This window comes from Mytilus edulis, chromosome 10 (genome assembly GCF_963676685.1).
Source record: "Mytilus edulis chromosome 10, xbMytEdul2.2, whole genome shotgun sequence".
Classification (NCBI taxonomy): Eukaryota; Metazoa; Mollusca; class Bivalvia; order Mytilida; family Mytilidae; genus Mytilus; species Mytilus edulis.
Genome location: NC_092353.1, coordinates 60,495,556 through 60,504,836, shown reverse-complemented (window position 1 = coordinate 60,504,836; position 9,281 = coordinate 60,495,556).

Below are 9,281 nucleotides of genomic sequence, written 5' to 3'. Positions count from 1 at the left end.
ACTGGATGTTAAACAACCAACCAAGAAATCGATACTTTTATCCCCTCTTCATTATCTTATCAATAATGTTTTGCCTCGCTTCCATACCTACTGTTTTGCACATTTTTTTTCTAATATCTGTAAAACACCTTCATATCCTTATTCGTTGACCTATTCACAGCCTCACAGATGTACATAATAATTGAAATAAGAAAAATAAACAAATATAACTGTATGCTTGGGCTTTTAGTGAAATGTATAAGTCCCGGATTCTGCTACAAAGTTGATCTTATGAAATTAAAATAGCATTTTATTAATGATTATACATTAGAAAATTTTAATTCATTTTTCATGGACCGGGGAAAAAAAGGGGAGGGGGGAGGGAGAAATTGTCGATTTACCTTGAAAATAAGAGGTGAGGAAATACGACAATCTCTTTAAAAACAAATCCCTGTGCCCCTTGTAAATCCGCCACTGAAAACGTTCATGTCTTTTTTTACACTCAGAAAAAGTGAAATTTAAAGATTTTTTTCTTGTTTCGACTTCGTCAAAATGATCTCCAAATTACGGCCACTTCAGTCGTAAAAATGGAAGCCATTATAGGGACAAGACGCTACAAATTTTGCTCTTGGAAACCGACAAATTTATCCACAAAGCGGCTATAACAATCCTTGCATGCAAGTAACGTTGTATTTTAAAAGACATTACTTATATCTACTAATTATTGAGCACTATTTAATTTACTTTTCTGACTTAAGTCAACTTAATTTTTTTTTTATCCAATCGGTTCTCAGATGTAATTTTTGAAAGTTCAAAAACATAAAAAAAAATCCAATAAATCGTGGAATGAATGGCAGACTAAACATTTCAGAGGTTGAAGACTTGCAACCCATGAAAACTCATATAAACAATTAAGTTTTTTAAGTCATGCATTTTTAAGATCCACTTCAAAAGTCTGTCAGTAAAAAATTATTATTCGAACACACCTTCTGTAACTCATTATGACTCATCGGAAAGGTATTTCACTTGACCAACATATTTCATTTTTTAGTACAGTACATTTGTAAAGATATTAAATCAACCTGTAGCCTAAATATATAAAACTAATAGAATTTGGAGCGAGACATTTTTGCTTTATACGTATTCAAGACAAAACTCAAACACGCCCGAACATAAAAGGGTGCATTCGACTTTCCCTTTTAATGAAATTATTGCCCATTTTTAACCAAAAAATGTACCCGAGGGCAGAAATGCAAATTTAAGGATGTATTTCTCTGAAGTTACAGTCAGTCTCGTTGAATCTCTTTCTAAATTGTTTTCTAAACTTGTAATATAAGTGGAAAATATCAATCAACTTATAAAATTTTCATTTGTGGCATTTTTTTTAAAAATCAAAGTACTGAAGTACTGAACATCGGATGACCGCAAGTTCTTGTGGATGGTCCAAAGCACATGTCACAGAAACAAATCACTTCTCTATACCTGAAACTGAGGTCAATGTACAGAGATATATTTGTTCTGGTACAATTAAGTTCGTACGTGGATGATTAATAAATGACAGGAAATTCTACCGCACCGTAATAACTATTGTATTAAAGTGATACAAATCAATACACCCGGAACAGTTATACTAATATAATAATAGTCCCAGAGTGTACATTTGGTTGTTATAATATATTACATTAACATTACGTTTGCATGTATATATATTTTTCATCTGTATGTCACTCTATTTTACAATTCTACTTATAGTGCAGTGCAAGTGCATGATGGGCACTCTTCTGTAAAAAACAATCGATGTTTCTACCCCAAAGATTGGATATTAGAAGGCATTCATACACGGTACGTGTGCTTAGATATTATGAATGTTTTTTTTACTTTTGTATATACATCTAACGACAACACATTTTCATATCAATTTGTGTTTTAATAAAAAAAAATATTTATAGGAGTATCCATTGAAAAAATAAATTTGAAACAAGCGATGAGTAATGTTATTTTGCACCAGATAATGACCGCGGATCTATAATTTTTATGGATCAGTTGAAAACCCCAAAATAATTTGCATAATGGAAATTTTGGCGATAACAATACATCGGAATGACCTCACGGTCATCTACATGTAAAATAAACCGATCAATTGTATTGAATTTAGCTTAATACTGAACTATTTGAGTATTGATATTTTTATTATATCACTGTGTTCGTGTGTCCGGCTACAAAATATATGCCCTAAAATGTTTGCACCAGAATCAGGCGCGGAGCTAATTTGTGTCAAAACGCTGTGGTGTATGCACATGCATTTTGGAGCTAAAAAAAGGAACTAGTATTAATAAATTAAAAGAATTAGTTATGTATGTTAGAGTTTGTTTTTATTGCACTTCTGATGTTCAGTTGTTTTCTTCATATAGTTGCTGTCAACTATATATCGTGTTGTTTGTTGCTGTCAACTATATATCGTGTTGTTTGTTGCGTGCGTTACTTCTAGAGGGAAATATTTCATGCATATTCAGTAAAACAAAACATTAAGAAGTATCCATATTGATTTGGAAAAAAAGGCCAGAGGCTCCTGACTTAAGGCAGGCGCAAAATGCGGAGGGGTTAGACATGTCTTTGTGAGATCTCAACCCTCCCGCTATACCTCTAGCCAACGTAGAATAAAGAAACACATAGCAATTTCCTTATTATAAAAAAAATAAGTGGAGCCCTTTTTGAAAAAAAGTCGTTGCAAATACATCGAATTCAAGTACCTCCTTTTAAGATAAAAATGCGAAGTGTTTCTCTTTTCCTTTCTACAACAGCAAATTGACTCCTTGTCTGAGGGATAGTCCCTCATTTTGGGGGTTGCTCCCAATAAGAAATGTGTATTTGATGAGAATAAAGCCAAGATTTTTTTGAAAAATCACAGACATGATTACAGAGATTTTCGTTATAAAGTTTTAAACATAGATTACTTGACTTGTTGGTCCATAATGTGCTAGCCTTAAAAGTTTGCCAAAATGTCATAAACAATTTGTACAATCTAAAGCCTTAGTGTCGGTCTTAGTCATTTATACAAGATTCATATCCTACCATTCGCATGTTAATAAGTCTCTCAGAAGAAAAACCACTGATGGATCCGATCGTCCTAGAAGCATATTTTATTAGACTAATAACGGTCGATATATAATTAGTTACATTTATTTCATGTTTGAAGCGGTGCAAATTTTTAATTTAATTTGACTTTTACCAAAAGATGCATTGTAGCAAAGGAGAATACTAATTGTGGTCTGAGGCCAGAAACACGAAAACAGTTGAATTTAACAGAAAGGAAACAAATATCGAAATTTGGAAAAAGGGAGAGGGCTTTTGATACCTTTTCTGAAATTCTCCATGATACATAATTATCTTTTACAAACATCATCCTACAACAGTTCACAAGCTGTATATGCCCGCGATTTCGCGGGTGTGTTCTAGTTATCTTAAATCGTGGACTACTTTCAGGGGCGTTTACAGCTATTTTTAAAAGGGATTCTAACTTTATATCCCCATTCAAATGCCTTGATCGTGAAAAAGGGGGGTCCAATATTAAAGATCGTATTGTAATATGCCTTTCATTTTTTTTTCTATGATTTATTGCTAATATTGAAATCAACATTTTTGTTCACCAGAAACCTAAGGAATATAAGGCATATAACAGGTTAATATTAGAAAAAAAATGTGTACTATTACTTTACGATACGGTCTGTTGCGAGTTTGATTCTGCCCGGGCTTTTGTGGACAAATTTACAAATGTACTATATAATAAGAATCATGTTGATTTAAACTTACCAAAGAAATTATAGGAGGGCATAGGTGGGGTTTATAGAATTGCGAATAATGGGTATAAAATAGAAAGAAAAGGGGAAAATTAACCCCAAAATAAAGAAGAGAGAATAACGAAGTGCTTATATATTATATTTTAAAGAGAATAACAGACAAAACGTATTATAGAATAAAGAAAATGGCCTAACAAATTTAACTTGGTATACAGAAATCAAGGACCTCCCATACATCTTTCAGTCGTATGTCACAAGTTCTAATCTTTCATCAAGGACCTCCCATACATCTTTCAGTCGTATGTCACAAGTTCTAATCTTTCATAGAGAACACACCATTTTAAGGTTGAATTTGTCTTGCCTGCCTAATTGCTATAAGGGTCACTGATTATCGACTCCTAGGAGTCGAGATTAAGAATTGAACGATGGACAGTCAGTGCGTAAATTTTTCTTGCTACCTGATTGGAAGATATTACGAGACGTGAATAATCAAAGTTTATTGATTGGCTAGGACAATCCAAACCTAGTAAATGTCCCTCAATCCCGTAGAGTATCGCATTTGTCCTATCTATTTTAGCTATTAGATTTTGCCTGGTCATTAATCATGCATATTTTATGATATTGGTACACAGGTAACTTTTATCTATAAATAGTCGAATCTTCTGGAGTTTCTTAAACAACAACCGGTTAAACGATATATACTACTTCATAACGTGTGACCTCACGTGTGTGGTAAAATTTGTTTATTGATGCACGTGGCTATTCTAGTAAATGAATTAATCTACAAAGCGAGAGCACTTTCAATTTTCATCAGCTAAAAGTCGACTAGCCCTTTTTGAAAGGCTAATGCTTGTTAACATGTTATCATTGAGAAAAGCTGGCTAGCAGGAGACATCAATATCGTTGAAGACCACTAGTTTAAAACTTAGATTACACCGTTTGTTTTCCAGTTTGACTGAATGGTTTTACACTTTTCTGTTTTAGAGACCTTTATAGCTCTCTGTTTGGTATGAGCCATACTTTGACCTATAATGGTTTACTATTTATCAAGTGTGGATTTGATGGAGAGTGACCTAGTGTTGTCTCAGTGGCATTTATGCCACATCTTTTTATATCTAATCAATGTATTAAGAAAGGTCATGATTGTTTCTAACTTATTGTCCAGTGGCAAACATTTCTAGATATTTAATGCTAAGAAATCGGTCCAAGAACTAAACCTTAGACTGATAATTGAAACGACACCAAAAGTTGGTTGCCTCCTGTTGATCAGTAAAAGAGAAACTAATACAAGTACGTGAATCATGAAGTATTAAAAAAAGCCAAGGTCAACAAAGACCTGGCAGATGACCTCTATACACCTCACAATAGTTGTCAAGTTAGGCCGGAGGGATACTGATCTGGGTACATCAATCTAAAGAAGATCATTTGCACCAAAATTCAAAAAATTCCCGATTTTGTACTTTAACTGGACTTGCAACCGAAAGTTTTCGTTTCCTTGGCGTATTTTGATAATAAACATGATCAGTAGTTATATGCCCCCGGGTTAACACTACTTTTCACAGTTTCAGGTCTCATAACTTAGTGTTTCAGACCTGAGGTTAAGCCACTCTTCCAAAACAAAACCAATTTTGTCCAATTTCAATTTTTGAAGTTCGTATTTGAGCTCAAAATGAATATTTAAACTGAGAAACATGACAATAGTGTGAGATTGAGGAACCATGCATACACTTCGAATTAAATCATGGCAGACCTCCAAATGTATGGAGCGCCGTTGGGGCCAACATGATAACGGTGGTCTTGGTAAAGCCGTAATATTACGGCCCTGCATGGTAAGGGTTGAAGGCCACCAATGAAAATGATCATCACTTTATAGTTTAGATTATTGATTTTATATCATTATATATAAGTTAACCTCCTATACACAAGCTTTTCATGCTTTTGGCATGGTGAGTTGCATATCAAGACAAAGAGGCTCTGAAAAGTTATTTATAATGTGAAAAATGCACATCTTGGAAGCAAACAATTTAGGAAAATAAGAAAATATGTTTTTATAGTTGATAAATCCTGTCATAACTCATGTACACTAACATAACATATAAAAAGTAAACATATAAAACAATACACAATTTCATACCCTTTGCCTATAAAGGTTTTACTAGTTTATATTATATGTATATAGTCCTATGTTAAACCAAGTCCCCCGCTGGCTGCTATTTTGGATGATGGATCGGCTTCAAAGTAAAAACACTTAATCAGCACCTCATAAGGAACATTAATGCTATGTTTGGTTTCATTCCATTTAGTGGTTCTCTAAAAGAAGTCATTTGTATGCATTTCATCTATGTCAAACTAAGTCCCCCACTGGCGGCCATCTAAGATGATGGATGCCCTACAAAGTAATAACACTTGGTCAGCACCTCATAAGGAACATTAATGCTATGTTTGGTTTCATTCCATTTAGTGGTTCTCTAAAAGAAGTCATTTGTATGCATTTCCCCAAAGGGTCCTATGTCAAACTAAGTCCCCCACTGGCGGCCATCTAAGATGATGGATCCCCTACAAAGTAATAACACTTGGTCAGCACCTCATAAGAAACATTCATCCTATGTTTGGTTTCATTACATTCAGTAGTTCTCTAAAAGAAGTCATTTGTATGCATTTCCGATAGGGTCCTATGTTAAACTAAGTCCCCGGCTGGTGGCCATTTTGGATGATGGATCAGCTACAAAGTAAAAATACTTAACCAGCACCTCATAAGGAACATCCATGCTATGTTTGGTTTCATTCCATTTAGTGGTTCTCTAAAAAAGTTATTTATATGCATTTCCCATAGGGTCCTATGTTAAACTAAGTACTCCGCTGGTGGCCATTTTGGATGATGGATCGGCAATGTAACAACACTTTGTCAGCACCTTATAAGGAACATTCATGCTATGTTTGGTTTCATTCCATTTAGTGGTTCTCTAAAAGAAGTCATTTGTATGCATTTCCCGTAGGGTCCTATGTTAAACTATGTCCCCCACTGGCGGCCATCTTGGATGATGGATCGGCTACAAAGTAACAACACTTGATCAGCACCTCATAAAGAACATTCATGCTATATTTGGTTTCATTCCATCCAATGATTCTCTAAAAGAAGTCATTCCTATGCATTTCCCATAAGGTCCTATGTTACATTTAGTCCCCCCGCTGGCGGCCATCTTGGATGATGGATCGGCTACAAAGTCACAACATTTGGTCAGCACCTCATAAGAAACATTCATGCTATGTTTGGTGTCATTCCATTCAGTGGTTCTCTAGAAGAAGTTTCAAAATGTAAAAAGTTAAAGACGACGACGACGGACCACGGACTACAAGTGATGAGAAAAGCTCACTTGGCCCTCCAGGCCAGGTGAGCCAAAAATAAGAAGACATGGTATAAATGCCAATGAAACAATTTTCCACTTTCAACTTCGTACTTTATTTGACATTTTAAACTTTTTTGGATTTTAGCGTCACTGATGAATCTTTTTTAGACGAAACGCGCGTCTGGCGTATATACTAAATTTAGTCCTGGTATCTATGATGAGTTTATTTGCCAATGAAACAAATTTTCACAAGGGATCAAATGACATAGACAATAATAACTATGTGTCACCATATAGCCTTCAACAATGAACAAAACCCATACTGCAGTCAGTAGCATACATATGTCATCAGAGAATTTAATGATTTGATTGACTGGTGCTTGCCAAATATTTCATGCATAGTCAGGATGAGTGCAATGTAACAATAAATCAATAGGTACTAGATTCTGCAAAGTGAAAAACTATGTTTTTTTTAGTAATATGCATTTTTTGCTTTGTTATGGGCCATGTATGCATTTCTCAAAGGGTTTTTATAGCACAGCATTCTTCTTCAAACAATGATAGTGTACAATAACCGCTATTAAACAGCAAAGGCGCAATTTCCACAATGCCCTACATGTACGACTACCATACACTCCACATTTGCTGACTCAATTGGAAGTAGTACCTAGAAATGTTCAGGCCTTGAAGTCATAAAACTTTCGAGTCAGTTTGTTGTACTTATACTTCAAAATTAACCAATCAAAATGCTGGATTTCATATTTGAAGCATGACTTTTGTGATCCGAGCACAGAGCAAAGTTTTATGACTTCAACCCCAGGAATGTCTAATGAGGTGTTATCCATTTTGGAAAAGAGACTGACAATTCATTATTTACTTTTACTTTCATGTTAACTTCATCCTATCAGTTAAATTGTCCTGAAGATGCTATTGTAAGTGGCAAAACATGTAGACCAGAATAAAGCATGTCCTTGCAGAAATACATGATGTTGTCTTTTGAGAGTTTTATTTTCCCAAGGTTTAACAACAACTGCAGCATACTTTAGTATTCATCCTGATTGCTCTTTTAGTTCATTCAGTTTGAAGATATTGGCTCACTGTTGTGTATTTGTCAGAATTGTTACAAATATTTCATTTAAAACAAAATTATCTAGTATGTTTTTACTTTAATTATTTAAAACATAAGAAATGTACAAATTTAAAAAACAATGTCTTAAATAAACAGACAAAATAAAGTATAAAAAATCATATTATCACAATCTATTTGGAAAAACTTAAGTATTTAAATTTCTTTGAAACAGAAAATGAGATTTCAAAATGACTAAAGAAATTAAGAATTTTTAGAGCTCTGAAATAAATTTTGGATGTTAACTACCAGGAATGGGTCAAAGTTAATTTGTATTTGTATATACATCTGATACATAATTATTGGACAGAGTATGTTGGTCATCAGGGTATTAAGGAAGCCCCTTCCTACCTGCTGCACCCAAACTATGTAAATGGGACTGCCCTAAAACGTCAATTGAAAAGATAAATATTTTCTGTTGCTGAATAAATGATACCAACAATATTTAAAAATTTAATACTTTAAAATATTCCCTCAAAATAATATTTGAAATTCTTTGTAAGTGTTTGATTCGAAGGTTCTTTCCTTTTCTCATAAAAATTAGAACGTAAAATGAAATAAAAATGTCTGAGGTAGCTTCTTTTATGCAACATTTGAAAAAGGTAGCAAAAAATTTAAAAATTGATTCAATGGAATTAAATTTGATCATTAAACTCCTAGCCTTAGAAGATGGTATGAGAAATTAAAATAATCCCGTGAAACACAAATGCAAACATAAGCACAAAAAAGAAAGAAAAAAGAGGTTTCCAAAAATTTACATGTAACTATTTGTTCATTTGACAATAAACAGCTAATACACTGTATCTAAAGAAAAATAAAGGTAACTATCCAACATAACAGCATTATTTAACAATCAAAGTTATCTTCTGCTTAAATAATTTATAATGGCTGCCATCTTGAAATTTCATGGGAGTAGTTTTTATGAAAACTGACCACTTATCCCTTGAATGAAGCTGCTCCTGTAAGATTTTATGACTGAAAACTTTGACTTCAAACATACCTTAGTACCTACTTTATCAAACAATGTAAATA